The following is an 18,554-nucleotide window of genomic DNA, read 5'->3' as shown; positions in this document are numbered from 1 at the left end:
ATTTTGATAGATTTACTCTAAATCAACAGTGCTGCTAACGCCATCACTACCCAACTCATGTGTTTATAGAATTAACTGCATTATCTCTCCGAAGAAAGTTGGAAAAATCTCTTTCAAAGTGAATCCTCAGATTGTGGTCTTCAAGACTGAGATCAGGATCTGTGAAAAGTGTAGGACAAAACATTGTAATGTATTTTGATCAAGGTATCCAGTAACAAGTGTGGAGCTGAGTATATGCAGTTGATGCAAGAGAAGACTGGATGGGGCTTTGGGTGAACTGATCTAGTGGAATATGCCCCTGACCATAGCAGGAAGGTGGAACCTTTGAAGTTCTCTCCAAATCAAGCCATTCTTTAATATTCTCTGCTATCTTCTTGACCTGAACAGGACTCACCTCTTAAATTAGAGTGCAGTGCTAGTAGCTTTTGCCAGAGAGAAATCTTGTTGCATTGTGATATGAGAGGGGAAATACTTGACTTGAAGGTGGAGGATTTAGCTGAGACTCGTGCAATCCAAAGAGCAACTCTGAATACTTCTCACCTGCCAGTGCTAATGTCTTGGCTTATTAGAGTTTGCTTAGTGACTGCTAGTAACCTATATCAAAGATCCGGTATGTTACTCATTGAACAAGACTGTCCCAAAGGTCTCATTTTCTGAATAAACAGTAGAGAAATGAATGTCAAGAGACTACTGAAGAACAAGGGAGAAGGAAAAGGTGTTTGATGTTTTCATTCCCTTCAGAATATGTACAATTCTTACTTTCCCAGTGCAAGCTGAAAACTGATGAACTGCCAAAGCCATGTCCTGTGGCTTCACAGGATGTGACAAGCAAGCAAGAACAAGTAACACTGTGCAGTACTTGTCTGTGGCCACAGCACAGCACTGCCCAGTGGGAGGCAGAGGGTAAGCTTAGCCTTCCCTTTGATGTCTGATCTGCATCTGTCTCCAGTTGTCTTCACCCCAAGGGGAAACTGAGGCATGAGGTGAATAAACAGCATGTTTACTGGGGCAGGGTTGCCAGAGCCCTGAACTGCAAAGCTCCTCTTCCTTTGTTAGACAGTTTGTCATACTGCAGCACATCTTCCACTGTGTTTGTTGGCTGCCCAAGCAGCGAGCACTGAAGATGAGACTTGAAGCACTTGGTACAGATATCTCCAAAGTCTATGCAGTTATGACCTAGAAAGGCTAGTCAGTGTGAGCTCAGAAAATATCTAACTAAAACTTAAGGCTAAACAGATCTGTAAAAATTAACAAGCTAGCTGAATGTGTAAGGCAGGGTCCAAGGAAATGTTTAAGGTTTACTGCAGACCAATCACAAATGGTACAAATAGCGTTCTGAATAGTATAGTACTGCAGTGTGGTATAAAAGTCGTCGGATGTTTACCGTGGCCTCAGACAGCATCAGTTGATGTGGAAGTTCTCCACATTTCCACCAGCTCTAAAGCTGAAACATCTTGTGTTGTTGTTTATTTAGTCTGACAAGTTCTGGACAAGGTGTTAGCCCCTCAATCATTTGTGCTTACTGCACAGCAGTTTCAGCTGCTGAATATGGGACTTTTCTTGATAGTTGTCTGCATTAGTGTCTGGCTATAAGACTAAGCTGTGCTGCTGACCTCCATGACATTGTCCAGACAAGGTTTTCCCAGAGTTGGATGAGCCTAGGATAAGAAAAGGAGAAAAAACATCTTCATGAAATCAATGCCAGTTTCAAATACTGCACTATGAAATATTCCTACTTGTGAAGCTAGCAATCAGAAAATCTCTGCCAGGAGGAATGCTCTGAACTAGCTCCTATTATCAGACCTGAAACACAATTCTTGGTGGTAAATGACCACATTACTCTTTGGGGCTTGTGGGTGTCAGAGAAAAGGTGCATGTGAGAAAAGTCACTGGCTGAAAACAGGGCTTGTTTTGAACACTAGAGGTAGTTTAGTAGCTCAAGCCTGTTTTTGATTAAAATCAGAGGCCTTCAGTTGAATGGAATGTAAACCACATACCAATTATTGGAATCCCATAAAGGAAACTCCCTTTTCCGTCTGTCTATCCATCCGTCCATTTGCCCAGCCACACAAGTAGTGTCTTAGAAATATAACTTTTTAGAAATCATGGAAAAATTTATTGCTTGCTTCACTTCTCCTTACCTCCCCGGTGCTGGATGACAACTGAAGAGATGAAATTGTAGTGAAGCCACTTGAACACTTATCAAAGAAATGGACCACTAATTAAAGGGATAATATTTCCTGGCACTGAGACAAAACACACAAAGCTGAATTTCAAGGCCTTCCTCAAGCAAACTTTTGTGGGATTGTGGCTGTGTGAGGGCTGCAGGATCATTCCTTGAAGTATGACCTGCTCCAAACGAAAGCATTAGATCAGCATGTATGTTCTTCCCTAAAATTAAGGCACCGTATTCCTTTTTCTTTTGCCAAATCTTATACTGATTTGCATTCCCGTTGCACTTTTTATTGAGGCTGTTCTGCATATTGATTACAGTAATTAATCTTTGCACCACTTTTGTGAGGCAAGATGTATATTACCTTCACAAATGAGGGCAGTATATGTTTTAGTGAGAACTCTGTACTGACATCTATGATCCTACACACAGAATTTAGATCATAATAAATGTAACACTATAGCATGTTCTTTATGTTCTTACTGTAATTGTGGAGCAGTTCAGTCTGAATACAAAAGGCAGCCTTTAGACAGCTGGAAGTAGTTTTAAATATTAATAATTGGGTAAGAGTTGGTTCTACCATAGTATTACAGTCTAATTCACGGCAAGTAGTTTTTGATACTTTGCTGGCCTCTAGAGGGATAACTTATACAAAGGCTGAAGTAATAACCTGAGAATTTATAGCATAATAGCTTGCTCTTCAATCTTTCTTGCCAGGCAATTCCTTTCTATTTTGCAAGGTTTTTAAGCAGTGAGACTTTCTAGTTCTTTGGAAAAACCTTTCTTTTTCACTTCCATGATTTTTCCTTCTGTCCGGGCAATTTCTTCTGCTTGAAAAAATAAGACTTGAATATACTAGCAATAAACACCTCTCAACCACTGAAGTGAGAAGCCCTATGGAAAATGTGCCAGAGAGGTTCATGAGAGAGAGAAATGTAGAAAACAGAATACAACATTTTATGTGTAACATTTACTTGTACTTCAGAATCTCTTAAATGCAGAGTCCTGTTCATGAGTCTTGTTACAGTCAGTGTGAAGTGTGACTGTAGGGTGTGAAAAAAAAACAAACAAACAGATGAATCATAGCTCTGAAATCCTCAGAAACAACCATACTCTCTTCGGCTTTTTTTCTGATTTCTCTACATCCTACTAGATTTTCTACTATTTTCTACTTCATCAACATGTTCTACATTTTTTTTTTTTTTTTCAGTATACATGCATTAAACCTGAGAAATACACTGAACAGAAAGGTTGGCTGAGTGTTCTCTGAGTGTTCTTAGCAGTTCTCTGGTGAGAACTGCTAATGGTTTCTGAGCAGTAACTGCACTCGGAACATTGTGATATTCTTCATTAATAAGCATGCACTTTGTTTTGCTGTACTTTTCAGTGACTTTAGAGCATGGCAAGCATCTCGGTACTTCCAGATACCTGAGTTAATGTTCCACTGTAGTCTTTATCCAGTACTAGCAGCACACATCTTCCAGTTCCTCAATTCTGTCTTAGCCCCTGCCTGCCCTTCACATTGTTGGCTATAGCCGAGCTGAAATGTTTCTTGTCTGCTGATAATATATTACTGTCCTGCTGACAGTATTCCACCCAGAATGACGTTGGTTTGCTGGACATCCATGCAAATGAATTTTTATTTCATCTATGCCTACTAGAATGGTGATCACAGAACGTGCCTATAGTAGTTTCTCCTTTTCCCTTTAAGGTGGATGTCAAAAGGTTCAGTGTAGGGAGGAGTCTCATCTAGAGACATTCCTAATGTCAAATGCTATTTTAACATTTAAGTTGACATACTCATTGGCCAAATTCTCCTGCACAGTTCTTTGCAACATTTAAGCATGTATGGCAAATGTTGCCAGGAGCAACAAAATGCTGAGTGAGATCTCTGAAGCAATGTGTGGATCAGGGTTTACTTCTGTTGAGCCTTTTTCTATCAATAACACGGAAAGAAGTCAAATAGTGCAGTAACCCAGATGCCCAGCTAGAGCAAATCTCATCTTGACTTCAGTATGATCAGTTCCCAGTTTTGTGTGGAAAAATGCATCATTCCAGCTTGGCTACCTCCCTCATAAAGATTTCCTCTAATTTCTCCTCTGCACTGTTATTCTGCACAGTATGTCATCAAAACAGCAGAATTAGCGTGATCATCTGTTGTATGTGGAAAGTTAAGTATATACTTCAGTACATTCAGGAAATTGTCAGGTCAAAAGACTGCAGTATAACGTAGCAACATACAAACATTTGTTGAGAATACTTAAAGTTATCTGTGTGGTTCCTCGTTCTTGCTCTGTCCCACTTCAAAAGACAGAAGAGATACAAAACTGCACATCTTCTGGACAGAGTGTATTTACTGAACACAGTTGTTACTGATCATGGAGAATCTGTGCAATATTGTTAGGTTTAAAAAAAAATAAAAATCTCTAAATGGACAGGAATAAACAAAGGACATTCTGACTGGTTCAGTTAAGAAAATTAAAGGAACTGCGTTGATCTGCAGAGTTTCAGTGCTATGTTGCATGCTTTGTTAGTGTATAGTCTGCAAAAGGAAGCAATCGAAAAGTAGCTGTTGGCTGCTTTGGACCCAAAATGTGCACTAGAAATTACTGGCTTAGAGGAGATGGTAACTAAAGATACCAGGGAATTGCAACAGCAACATGTCTTCTGTGCAACAAATAACTGGGGTCAGAGAGGAAGCACAAAGACCACATACAAGGACCGTGTCCTTTAGTTGTGGGAAACAGTCTCACAATGCAAATCCTCATTGGCTCAAAGCAACCTTGAAGAAACTGCTAGGAACTGGGTCAAATTCAAAAGCTATGCAGCTCACTACTGGTCTTTCAGGAAGATAATACAGGGGTATTTCGGATTCATCAGCTTGCAGGTGACAACACAAAATGGAAGAAGAACGCCATAGCAATTCTACATCTGCTACAGTGACACAACAGTAATCACCACAAAATGAGAGTTAATATAGAGCTCGGTACTACTCCGCTATTGCCTTAACTTTGCAGCCAGGCTACCAAAGATGCCCGAGGAGTGAATATGCAAGAAGTTTTGGTGCTGTGAGCACCTTAAGAAGGGGAAATCCTTCTTTTTCTCTTGGGTGTTACTGCTTACAAGGTCACATGTAGTTGTAAAAAAAGCTAGGCTTAAAGCTGTGCTGTGAAACATGGGAGCACAGCATTCAGTGGCAGAGAGAGGCAATGTTCTGCTGCAGCACAGAATATGTGGACTTCCTGCTATGGAGCTTCCATACGATGCTGTGTCCCCTCACTGCCCCTCCCCCGAGGCTCTGCCCTCAATCACCCATTATTCTCCCGAGTTGGGAGGCTGCTGCAGGCATGCACTGGCATGAGCTTCTTCAGGCCTGAGGGCGTGTATTTTGATCTAACATCAGCAGAATTCAGCAGTGTTGGATGCTGGGGGAACTGGGCACCTACTAAGAGCTGCTGGGTTGAAAATGGAATTCTCCCACTGCAAAAAACTTCTGAGTCTTCTAGGTATACATGTAAATGCCTTTTAAGAAGGAAGAGAAATGAGTTTCCTTATGGCACCAATTTTTAATAGCAGTCATTTCAATCTACCGATCAACTTGCAAATATCAGTTATTTGCCAGTGGAAGCAGGAGGTAGCAAGAATTAGAAGGAACATAGGATGGCTATTTTATGGCATATTCTGATATGATGGTGCAAGGTTAAATATGACCCCAAATTGTCTAAAATGTAGTTTATGTTGACAAGTAAAATGTCTGCTAAGGTTAAAAAGTCTGGAAAAAATGCACCAAATTTTAGGAGCCTCGCTGTAGTCACCCAAAATAGACAGGCCTTTTGTACATTCATCAGTTGGTGCTCTTCAGTTCCCTCAGAGTAGTCCCTCATTTCAGAGCTTAACGTAAATGCTATCTGTGTGTTCTAAAGTGTAAGAAGTAAAACAGAGAGACCTGCAAGATACTTAGCAATCCTTTATTGAGTTGTGTCTGAACTATGCATAAGGCACACGCAGAACAATGAGAATGGAACAAACTTAAAACTAGCATCTTGATCTGTAAACCCTCACCATACTCCAAGGCACACACACAAGTGAATTGAAGGAAGATTTTGTGGGCTTTAAAGGTTCTGGTGTTCTTCACTTTAAAGAACTGAATTCTGAACTTTATTGTGTATTATCAGTTCTACATGTGTTCACCATACATACAAGATATCACCATCCCTAATGTCTTTGCGTTTCAGTCCTTACAGTCCTAAGCCTAATTGGAAGATCCTAAAATATTTCTTATATTCCTAAGCTTCTCTTTCTCTAGAAAAATGTCTGTGGGATTTCTAAGTGATTTCATCTTTTATGTCTAAATTATAGGAATAAGTATTTATTTGTCCTCAAACACATGATCTCTCCTTCAAAAATCAAGAGCAAAATCAGGAGTTTTGCACTCTGTAGCCCTGTCCAGACCTTACCTGACTTCACTTTTAGTTCCATATACAGTTATTTGCTGATCCAGTTGACAGTTATTTATCTTCTGCTTCATTTTCAACTTCCCTACTCCTTGCCCTATCCTTCTTTCTGAGGATGTCTTTTCTGATATTTCCATGAAGCAATTTCTCCAATAACACTAGCATTCATAAAAATTACCTCATACTGTGTACAGAATACTACATTCCTTTCCTAATACAGTATGAGATGTTTTCTCCATTTTTTGTAAGGGTGCCTCGCTTCAGGTCCATCAAATACCACAGTTTTCCCTACAGGTAAAGAAAACTCACAAATTTTGATGACTAGGATTCAGTATATTCCTCACTTCAAAGGCACTTCTGTTGATCTTACTCAAATTTCCCTTCTTGAAGATGTATTGTTACATACAATCATCACTGGAAAAGGAAAGGTTGACAAGAGACATTATGCATTTAAATAACCATACGGGTATGGCTGAAAGATCCCACTTATTGGTGTAAGCCTGATGGTGTAGGCTTCCCTCCCAGTTGCTATCCATATAAAAAAAGCAATTTGCAATATACTACTGTGGCAACCAGAGCCTTGTAGGACATTTCTCATCCATCACACATAAAATTGATTGATCTGTAGGGAAACCAACAAATCTCTCACTTGTTCATGCTCCTCATCTGATGTGTGATTCTTCCTTTTGTTCCTGGTCTGTAATTCATAGAGAACAAATATGGTCTCTTTAGGTGAAACAGGAGACTAGGGGACTACTGGGCTCTTCAGGATTTGCTGTTTCCATGTGTTTTACACAACTGTTAAAAATTGAGATGTTGTGTGAATGGCTTTCATTTTCTCTTCTTATACTACTCTTTCATGCTACTTTGCCCCTTTTTCCTTTATGTGGTATTTGAGATGGTTTAAGGTAAGGGCATATATTGTCTATCCACTTTTATTGTGGCTCTGGATTTAATCAGTGCTGCTAGTGATTAAGTGAGCTTCTCTGTCTAGCAGCTTTTTATAGACTTCTTTATGCTGACTAGTTGTGTCTTTCTTCAGCAAAAATGTTGGATCAAATTGTCAAATTAATTTCTGAACTCTGCAAATGAAAAGGAGTAATGTGAAAAAATAGACCAGTACTTTGAAAAGACCTCTATGTTTTGTCTCATAAAAGAGCCTTCAGATGTTCTTTAGTTTTAGCTGTATTTATTTTTATTATTCTTCTTAATAACTAAGAATGAAACCTTCTGTTTATGTACTTCATATTCGAAGTACCTTGAAAATATTTGTTATCTTAACATCAGGAGAATTGGATGTCCTTCCATAATTTAAAGTGTCTCCCACTACTACACAAGATAATCTGATGACTTAAATTATTCCAGCACAGCTTTGCCATGTGCCAGGCTCCTGGGAATGATGATTTTGCATCAACTTTAACTTTACGTCCCATTTGCCCAAAAGTTTGCAGTATGTTTTAGATATTCTTGACTGTGGATTCAAGCACATAATAGCAAAATAATACATTTCAATATCAGAATTTCAAAAACAGAATTTGACTGTTGCATAACTCGAGGTGTTTATTTTTTTAAATATATGTTACTTGAAAGCCTTAATTTCAGTCTCGTACAAGTCTGGTGCAGAACAAATGTACATCGAGATCTGTTGTTCCTGCTGGTATTGCTTTCTAGATTGTTTACTGTGTTTTTCCTTTACTAAGATGTATTTCCATTTATTATTGGTAGTTGAATTTTCCTATCAAACATAATTACAAGAATTGAATGCCTTCCTTTTGTCTTAGTTGGTACATTCCATCTTCTTCCATGGGAATCACAATTTGCCTGTATTATGCTGAAGAGGAGTTCTGAGCAAATCAAGTGATCACAGCAGGTCAACTCAGTGCGAAATATGCCCCACCCACACACAGGCTGCTCTGGGCTAGAGTTTACAGTAGAAGTCCTTAGTATCTGGTGGATGTTACCTGCCACCCACTTGTGTTAGAGATTATTCCCCACCAACTCTGGAGATGGAATAGTAACAGAGTTCAGTAACTCCTTGCCTGCAGACTTGGCTGTGTTAACTTCAGAGTCATTTAGGGCGATTACTGCAGTTTACAGTGCTAAGCAGCTGAAGGAAGAAAACTGCTCGGCAGAGAAGCAGCCAAGGAAGTTCACAGCCCCCTCCTCAGGATTGATTTCCGTATCCTGATCAAACTGCTGAAAAAAAGGAAGAAAATGATAATCAAGTGAAGAGTTTTAATATGAGACTGAGCATTCATTGATATCTCATGTTAGTTTTCCATAGGGTATGAGTCTAGGTTCAGTGAAACAAACAGAAATATTATTTGCAGACAAAGTATAATAATTCAGCAAACTCAAATTTGGAGCTGCTGCTGTTGAGGAGTTATTCAGGGCCATTTAACATGTTTGAGCCAATTTAATTCTTCTTTTTTTCATTTGGTAGTTGAGATTGGGAACTGGGAAGTGATTCTGTTTAACAGGAAAGTTTATAGGAAAGAGTTTATGCAGAGCATACTATCAATCATATATTGTAAACATGATCACAACATTTACACTACATCACATCAAAAGCCAAATGTTATGTGACATCTCCACCATCATAAACTTTAAGAAGGCATATTTAATGTACAGCAATCAATTTCTGAAACTGGATGTTTGCTATCATTACTGAAAGCAGCAGTGATCTGGTTGTAAAGAACTGAGAAGACAGTGCAGATGCCAAGCAATCAGTGGTGCAGCAGCTTAGGGAAAGACCAAGATTCACTATCACCTGGTGCAGTTATAGTGAAGATGTTCAGCATCTCTCCAGCTGTGCCTGTGATTAAATTGTTATTGACATCTTGCTACATTGTCTGGAGACTCATCTATGTCAAACCACTGCCTTTCACTTCATGATGTCTGACTTTGGTTAATCTCATTGGGTATTTTACTTATAGAACTTCAACTTTTTTACTAGAATTTTACTATGGTTGTGATTTTTTCTTATTTCTGTTGTAATTTTTCAGTTCTTATTTTTCTGTTTATTTTCTGTTCTTATTTTTCTGTTGTGACTGGTGAGATGGATCTGAATAGAAGGGGTCTGAATTTTCACTTGTTACTGAGATTAATCTAAGTGCAACCTATGTCTAGCTTCCAGTTGGAAATCATTATCCATAGTGTACATCTGGTCAGTAACTCTGAAGCAAGAAAAATACATTACTTTGAGGAACATCTGTTTGTCACTTTGATGACTCCACTGTCAAGGATTCGGGGTAATGTAGTCCACAGGGCTGCTCCTAGTGGTAAACAGTGCCAGACAGTGAATTTTAGTGTTGTGGGAGATCCTCCTACAAAGTGCCCTAGGCACAGGAACCTCATACTACAATACAACTGTGCTGCCAACAGTGGTCTTTGTGTATATTCTGTCTTCATAGGCTCTTTCCCAAAAAGAAAGTCTATGAGACTCTGTGCAGCAAGGCTTTTGAGTATGGAGAGGTGGAATGGGGACATGCAAATTAAAAAGAAGTTTAGCCTCTGGGTGCTGGGATCAGGAACAATGGGAACTGAAATGATTGGGAATTGCAATTTCTGTTATAAAGGAAATTGCAATGGATGGAATCTATGTGTAGTCTGAAACAGAAGAAAATGTTGAAATATTTCTTTCTATCATAGAACTGATGGAGTTTGATTACTGTGGTAGTATTTAAAATAGAAATTGTTTCAGTATTAGTGTTTTATATCTCACAGAATTTTCAACATTAGATTTAATATTCCCATGTGATACATAACGCTTGTAACTTGTAACTAACATAGTGTATATAGATAGCAGTGTTGTGCGGACTTGGTGTTTTGTTAAAATGTTGGCAATTTAAGTTTAACAAAACTGATGAAATGTAAGTTACATATTCCAGACAACTGAGAAGCTCAGCTGCTTCTCTGTGGCACTACTGCTGGCAGTAATAAGGTAAGTTACTGCTAAGCAGTAATGTAGTGAGTGAGCCTGTTGTTTCATTACTCCATCTCAACAAGCCTTTTACATCTGCTTGTTGCTAGGTATAACCAGTGACAGACTTCTTGTACGTACTACTAACATTGTCACATGTAAAATTAATTATTCACTTTTCATTTGTGATATGTGTCTAATGTAGCAGCATAATTGTCCCTGCTATATGTTTAAGTTATCTTGTACGTTTGCTGTAAGACACAGTTCATTTGAGATTTGCTCAACAAGAACATCACATCTCCAACAGCTGTCTATACACCTCTGGCCACTTGATATCCTCATTGTTGCTAAACTACTCCGCTAAGTGCTGAAGACCAACAAAATGAGTCTGGTTTTAACTATAACAGCCCAAAGCTGAGGTGGGAATGACAGGGCAAGAGGCCCTTTCAAACAGTTCAATTCAGACTCTAGCTCTCAGGAGATTAACAGGTTATTTTGCAGCTTGAGAATTTATCTAGATTTATCACTGTTTCATGATAATCAGAAGAAAATGACTGAGAAGCTCCCCGGGTCCTACCTGCTCCCCTTCTTGTATATGGGAGTGACGTGACCCTTCCTCCAGTCATCCAGGACCTCATCTGACAGCCACGACTTCTCAAATATGATGGAGAGCGGCTCGGCAACCACCTCAGCCAGCTCCTTCAGGACCCTGGGATGCACGCCATCCGGCCCCATAGACTTGTATTCATTCAGTCTAAGGAGGCACTCTTGGACTTGCTCTGCCCTTACAGTGGGGAGGGATACGGTGGAAGGAAGGGATGCCATTCAGAGGGACCTCGACAGGCTGGAAAGCTGGGCTCGGGTGAACCTAATGAGGTTCAACACGGCAAAGTGCAAGGTTTTGCATTTGGGCCGGAAGAACCCCAGGCACCCATACAGGCTGGGAGGAATGGTCCTTGAGAGCAGCTCAGCAGAGAAGGACCTGGGAGTCCTGATGGACGAGAGGCTTAACATGAGCCAGCAGTGCGCTCTGGCAGCTCAAAAGGCAAATGGGATCCTGGGTTCCATCAGGAGAGGGGTGGTCAGCAGGGACAGGGATGTGATTGTCCCTCTCTACTCGGCTCTTGTGAGGCCCCATCTGGAGTACTGTGTCCAGGTGTGGAGCCCTCAGCACAAGAAAGACATGGAGATTTTGGAAAGGGTCCAGAGGAGGGCGACTGAGATGATCAGGGGGCTGGAGCACCTCCCCTATGAGGACAGGCTGAGGGAGTTGGGCTTGTTCAGCCTGGAGAAGAGAAGGCTGCGGGGTGACCTCATTGCAGCCTATCAATACCTGAAGGGAACCTACACCCAGGAGGGGAGTAAATTCTTCAAAAGGGCTGACAATAGCAGGACTAGAGGAAATGGATCCGAGTTGAGTGAGGGAAGATTTAGGTTGGATGTTAGGGGGAAGTTCTTTACAAGGAGAGTGGTTAGGCCCTGGAATGGGCTGCCCAGGGAGGCTGTGGATGCCCCGTCCTTGGACGTGTTCAAGGCCAGGTTGGACGGAGTCCTGGGCAACCTGATCTAAATGTTTGGTGGCCCTGCTAGGCAAGGGGGTTGGAACCACATGATCCTTGAGGTCCCTTCCAACCCGGGTGATTCTGTGATTCTGTGATTCTGTGATTCTGTGAGATAAAGAATCAGTCCAATTCCATATATTAACTCATTTGTTGTTTTGCCACTCTTTTGTTTGGCACCATGGGAGGGATTCAGTTACCTAAACATCATTCCCTAGTGTTATTTTAGATGTTATGGGGTACCCCACCTTGCCTCCAGCTGCTGTCCCAGATGACCACAGGGCTCCTATAAGTCCTTGGCAAGGGTTTCAAGTGTACAATTGTGTCTTAAAGTGCAGTGGGCTTTTGTGTCAAAGCAACTGTATCCATTTTTTTACTGCTGCAGTTGAACTATGTTTCCCATGAGGGATCTCAGCTATAACACCAGTGTTGTGGCATAGTGGAGCAGCTCTGACTTTTTACCAGACCCAGACTTTTATTAAGAACAGGACATTCATGTATTACTATAAAGGAATGAAAAGATCAACAAAGAAAATTTGGATAACTCCTCATGCTTCTAGCTCACATATTGAGTATTGTCATCCTCAAAGCACTATACCTAGAAATTGGTCAGTCTGGATTTCCAAACATTTATTACCCAGCTGTCTGAGGTCCTGAATACTTATCCCACCACAAGTTTCATTCATCACCTCACTCAAATCCCACTCTTTAACCCTTGGTAGATGACAGACCCAAAAAAGTGGCTACTCTCTGCAGTTTCGCTGACACCTCTTCACCAAGTCCCTCTCTGCAGCATACCCATAGTGTCTGTGATATCAGCCCTGCTTTTGCTCGCTGAAATTGCAATGAGGTTAGCTTTGGGTGCCTGCCACCAGCTGTTTTCCCACATAGCCAGCTTCACACAGATACTGTTGATCTGTCCATCCATGTTCTGAAGTCAGGTCTGCACCATGGTCATGGCTCCTCCCCATGCTTGGCACAGGCCCTCCACTTTAGGAATGCAGAGAAAAACAAACCCCTGTGCCACCTCTGACTGTACTTTTTCACTCTGTTAGCAAGCCAAAGCTATGACTTGTAAACTCAGTGTCCTCCTGAAAGTGGACCTAGAATAATAATCTATTTAGCAATATAAACACAGGCAAGTTCCAACCAAACCTTCAAAACTCAGCAAGAGACCTTATCAGCAAGCATGTAAACAAAGATCCCCCAGAGCTGCATTTTGTCTTTCTGAGAGGAACAGACCTCAGTTTAACATTAAGACTATCCCTCCTACATCCACGTAAAAGGAGACATTTTTCTTGTCTTTTCTCCCCTTTAAACTGATCACTTTAGACAGTGTTTACTCTTTTCTCATCATTCCTCTTTTGAAATATTGTCCTCTGCTATGCCTTCTGTTTGTCATTCCTGATTTAGATATAAATTCTTTGGAACAGGGGAAATATCTGTATTTGTAAGTTGTCCAGTAAATTTATGGTGCTGTATAATATATGATTGTAAGTGTAGAACATTTTTCAGTTTGACATTCCAACTTATATTTTTAAAGCCATAAATAAAGTATTTATGAGCAAGATCTTGAATGTTTTATTTTTAACGGATTATACTTGAATGTTTATTTCAGGGCTGCATAAATACTGAAATAATGTGGGCAGAACTTTCTCCTTGTTCAGGCAATATTGAGGTGCCCTCTTTACTATCAGAAAAGGGATCCTCTGCTTATGAGGATCCAGCACACTGTGTATCACCGGGGAAGAGTGAGCAATGATGGCTACAGCTAAAAATGACTTCAGAAAGGACAAACAATGACTGCCTTTCAAAAGCACTTGTGAACTAAGCTGATACACAGAAATGTTATTTTGATATAGCACAGAGTGAGTATGAATGTTCATTTCTTAAGAAAATATTTGAGTGCAGCTGTTGCTCTCTCTTGTTCCATATGGTTATGCTTTTAAGCATGGCTTGAACTTGAAGTGTTTTCCAATTATAAAAAAGAACTTTAATGAAATCCTTTTTCCAAAAATAATATTCACATGTGCATCTTTGCTTCCGATATCTTTCTAATTAGTTAATTTCTTAACGTATGTTTCCCTTGTTCCTTTGCTCTTTCCTATATGCATTTTATACCCACAGCTCCAAAATCTTCTTAACTGGCTCAGGGGTGTGGAAAGGTTAGGCAGCTTTGTTTTTACTGCAAAGGATCTCAGTTTACTATCATGACAGTGTGTTAAATCTTATAAGCCAGATATGTCACCTCTTTGTTATAGGCTCAAACCAATCCTCCTGTTTTGATGATATTCACTGAGTTTCCTGTTGTACTTGTCTCTGTTCTAGACTCACCGCTCAGCATGGGCTGATACTTTGTTAATGTATCACTTACATCATCATGAAAAAGAAATGTCCCCTTAAATATGGGAATATGTTCATGGCAATGTAGCTGGGGTTATACATTCATTAGGAGTTGGACTTGTGTCTATACTGACATATATGACAGTGAAGCATGGCTGTAGACAGGTCATTTTCTTTTAAAGATAATGTTCTGCATAGAATGTTAACCAGATGCCCTTTCCAGTAGCCACATAGACGAAAACAAAAATTGTACTGAGCCTCCCAAAGAAGACTGGTAGATTTTAAAGATCACTGGCAAGACAACAGTCTGAAGTGCTTTCTGCTTATTAAATGACCTTCAGGAATGTATTTTTTGAAGATCACATTTTTTTAATGAAAGTCAGGTAAGTAAAATTTGTTTGTCTCCCCATATGTAAACTATCACAAGCTAAGCAAAAAGCTTTCTGCATCTACTGCTGAGGCACATCTTCACAGGGGAGTTGAGAGATCTTCACAGAGAAATGCTGAAATGAGTCTGATATATGAGTGATTAACAAAAATAATATCCAAATTTGCTAATTTATGCTGTGCAAGCAGTGCATCCACTGTGACATTAGATACTAGATTTTATTTTCCTCTGAGTATCTTGTACAGATAATCTGCAACAGTTTAATAAACACAGTCTGTAACCTTCCACTATCAGCTTTGCATTCCATGGATGATGTGAGTAGCTGCTGGCACTCAGAGTCTGATGACAGTGTTTCTCCATTACAGACTTGCTAAGTTAGATGGCTTGAGGTCAGGCAGCTAAGTGCACTTTTCTTTCCACTGGCTGCTATGGGGAGGTAATTAATTAATCACTGCTCAGCTCCTCCCTGGTTTTGAAAATGGTAAGTTTCTGAATTGAGCTCATGGGAAGTGTATGGTAAAATCCTACAGATTTTGTCTATATTTCCATAAAAGGTAGGACCAGGTCTTCTGATTATCATAAGGTTCCTCATTTTTCCAGGTAAAGTGCTCTGAGACAGTTTACAGTAGCAATAATTACATTAGTTTATAAAAACCCCTAGCCTCCACATTTATCTTCTTTTTGCTCTTTTTTCCTCCTTTCTTCTCTTGTTCCAACTGCTCAACTACAATGGATGTATGTAAAGTGCGTTTATGCATCTAGCAAAACAGAAATTTGTACTGTAAGGAGAGAGAAATGCATTTTTAACAAAATACCAATTAATCTTTGTGTACGTCCTGATGTACAGGCTTTTCTAAAATCCATGTTTGTGCATTGACATCTTTACAATCTGTGTGTGAGTTAGATCTGTGAAATGAGTAGATATTTTTCTCCATTACTATTTGATCAGATTGCAGCTAAATTTAATTCTGCATGTCTGTAAACCCTTGGTGTTTGCTGTCTGCAAATAGTGAATATTTGAGCTTAAAGAAAGTAAATTCTTACAGCAGACGAGGAAAAGAATTTTAAATAAGCACTTGAATGCTCGTGGAATACAAAATATTCTATGTGTTTGGCTATGATGTGTGCATCTCAGAATTCATGCTCATCAGCACAGAATAATTGTCCCTTAAGATTAAATATGAAAGACTGAACAAGCCCTTTTTAAAATACTCCATAAAAACGTTACAGTATTGAGCAATGGAGTGGAGACGGTGGCTCCAGGCAGTCTCTTTCCAGACTGTGTGGGTTTTAGAAGGTTGGTGTGTATTGCCAGCAAGGAGCAGGATTTAGGGGAGAGAAGCATCACCACTTCTTTGGACCTTTCCAGAGAATCTGCAGTCAGTTTTGGTTTTTTTTGGGGGGGGGAAGGAGACCTGATCTTATTCAGACACTAGGACATTTATAGAAACAAGTAACTAATTGAGCTTTACAAAGGAAAATGGACAGCAATCTATGTTGTCTTGCCCGCTCTCTATGCTGATTCATACCAACACTGGAAGGAAATAACATGGTTCCTCCAGAGGAAAGTGCACTCTCTGTAAGGAGTGAGCAGATTGCTCATAGGAGTGGATCTATGACCCGCAATAGTTGTACATCCTCATGCTATCATTTGAACCAGATCTGCTCCCAAAAAGAAATCAGGAGTACTTATCATTAAGGAAGAAAAGAAGCAGGTTCATCTCCTATAACAAAAAAGGTGTAGTGGTTTCCCTCAGCAAGTTTGCTGATGATACAAAGCTGGGAGGATTGGCTGACATGCCTGAAGGCTGTGCTGCCATTCAGCAAGACCTGGACAGGCTGGAGAGCTGGGCAGAAAAAAACCGGATGAGGTTTAACAGAAGCAAGTGTAGAGTCTTGCATCTGGGGAGGAATAATTGCATGCACCAGTACAGGTTGGGGGATGACCTGCTGGAGAGGAGCTCTGCGGAGAGGGACCTGGGTGTCCTGGTGAACGACAGGTTGGCCATGAGCCAGCAGTGTGCCCTTGTGGCCAAAAAGGCCAATGGCTTACTGGGGTGCATTAAAAAGAGCGTGGCCAGCAGGTCGAGGCAGGTAATCCTCCCCCTCTACTCTGCCCTGGTAAGGCCTCATCTGGAGTACTGCGTCCAGTTCTGGGCTCTCCAGTACAAAAAGACAGGGATCTCTTGGAAAGAGTCCAGCAGAGGGCCACGAAGATGGTGGAGGGCCTGGAGCATCTCTCCTATGAGGAAAGGCTGAGTGAACTGGGTCTGTTTAGCCTTGAGAGAAGAAGACTGAGAGGGGACCTGATCCAGGTCTATAAATATCTAAGGTGTGGGGGGCAGAATGGCGAGGATGGACTCTTTTCAGTGGTGAGTGGAGACAGGACAAGGGGAAACGGCCGGAAACTGCAGCATAGGAAGTTCCACACAAACGTGCACAAGAACTTCTTTACAGTGAGGTGACGGAGCACTGGAACAGGCTGCCCAGGGAGGTGGTGGAGTCTCCTTCTCTGGAGATGTTCAAGACCTGCCTGGATGCCTACCTGTGCGACCTGGTGTAGGGAACCTGCTTTGGCAGGGGGGTTGGACTCGATGATCTCTGGAGGTCCCTTCCAACCCCTACAATTCTGTGATTCTGTGATTCTGTGATTCTGTAAGTACTATTTCAAAATATCAGAAGTGGGCTGATGGGTTAAAAGGGCACCACATACTATTCCAGTTCACTTTCAAGCTCAGCAGGTGAGAAAATATGAACTGAATGGTCAACATACATGTTTTGAGCTCTAGATTATTAAAAATTCTTGTGCTTTTCCATCACAAGTATTCCAGCCTTGTAATTAGAACACTGTGTAGTAAACTAGTCTAAATACCAAGCAGACCAACTGCCTGCAGTGTGTCAAAAGGAAAAAGTTTCCACTTAAGCATCATCATCTCCCTCACAAATTGTTTCTTCTTGGTCTCAGGTATCCACTGACCAGTTTTTTCAATAAATGACTGCCTTGGTGGAGCTTGTGAAGATAACAGATATGTGCAAGTGAGCATGGAGCTTATATGATGAAAACCTTGCTTCTTCAGGAAGCAAGTGATCTTGCTTCCAAGTAGACAGAAGTAAAGTATATTCAAAACCTTGGTGTTAAGTACAGAGTGATCTGTGAGTATAAATCTGCCCTATATTACTGTCACTTTGCTCCCATCTTGGGTGTCCAGAGAGAGTAAATTTCTGCATATATAGTCTTTACTAGGAGCACCAGCAGAATCTAGAAAAACAGGTGAAATGATCAGTGATTTCTCCCATTATTGTGACCCCAGTTATCTGTGCCTCCTACTTGTTTCTTGCAGGCTTGCCAGGTATAAAAACCACCACAAAAATAAGCCTCTTTAATGACAGAAAAGATCATAGCCTTGGGTTCTTTCTAGAGCTTGCCTAATATCATCTGATTAACGATCACATTGCAGTAAGTTACTCAGATCAAAAAGCTCTCTGTATTTACTGTCTTCTAATATAAATGCAAACTAAGAAAGAGCTATTTATGTACTACTGAGGCTAACACAATACAAATTTCATTTAATTTAACACTAGAAAAAAATCTGTCAGAAATTCCACTTTTAGGAATGGCTATTATTGTTCTGCATAGTGCAAAGACCAGGAACGTTAACACATTTCAGCAGCTAATAAAACTACTCTTTTCTATTTTTTAAATTTGCAATCCACT

The sequence above is a fragment of the Tetrao urogallus genome (genome assembly GCF_951394365.1).
Source record: "Tetrao urogallus genome assembly, chromosome: Z".
NCBI classification, from domain to species: domain Eukaryota; kingdom Metazoa; phylum Chordata; class Aves; order Galliformes; family Phasianidae; genus Tetrao; species Tetrao urogallus.
This window is presented reverse-complemented; position numbering follows the sequence as displayed.